The following is an 811-nucleotide window of genomic DNA, read 5'->3' as shown; positions in this document are numbered from 1 at the left end:
CCTGTTGATAAGTTACAGAACCAGGAAATATATGCATGTCATCAACCAGGTCTTGAATATTTTCTTCTTTCTCACCCAGAGAATACAGACAGTGACCCAGAGAATACAGACAGTGATTCTCACTCTTGGTTATCAACCCAAACCAAACAAATTAGAATTTGTAGAGGGGTTCTCCGCAATGGTAGTTTTATAAAACTCTTGAAGTGATTCTAATGTATAGCCAGTGTTGATAATGACTGGAAACAAGTCTTCTACGAGACTTAACAAGCCTTCTGTGAAAATAGATGATTCAGTTCAGTTCAGTTCAGTTGCTCAGTCGTGTCTGACTCTTTGCGACCTCATGAATCGCAACACGCTAGGCCTCCCTGTCCATCACCAGCTCCTGGAGTTCACTCAGACTCACGTCCATCGAGTCGGTGATACCATCCAGCCATCTCATCCTCTGTCATTTCCTTCTCCTCCTGCCCCCAATCCCTCCCAGCATCAGAGTCTTTTCCAACGAGTCAACTCTTTGCATGAGGTGGCCAAAGTACTGGAATTTCAGCTTTAGCATCATTCCTTCTAAAGAAATCCCAGGGCTGATCTCCTTCAGAATGGACTGGTTGGATCTCCTTGCAGTCCAAGGGACTCTCAAGAGTCTTCTCCAACACCACAGTTCAAAAGCATCAATTCTTTGGCACTCAGCCTTCTTCACAGCAACGAACAAAGCTAGTAGAGGTGATAAAATTCCAGTTGAGCTATTCCAAATCCTGAAAGATGATGCTGTGAAAGTGCTGCACTCAATATGCCAGCAAATTTGGAAAACTCAGCA

This window comes from Bison bison, unplaced genomic scaffold (genome assembly GCF_000754665.1).
Source record: "Bison bison bison isolate TAMUID 2011002044 unplaced genomic scaffold, Bison_UMD1.0 scf7180017864265, whole genome shotgun sequence".
NCBI classification, from domain to species: domain Eukaryota; kingdom Metazoa; phylum Chordata; class Mammalia; order Artiodactyla; family Bovidae; genus Bison; species Bison bison.
This window is presented reverse-complemented; position numbering follows the sequence as displayed.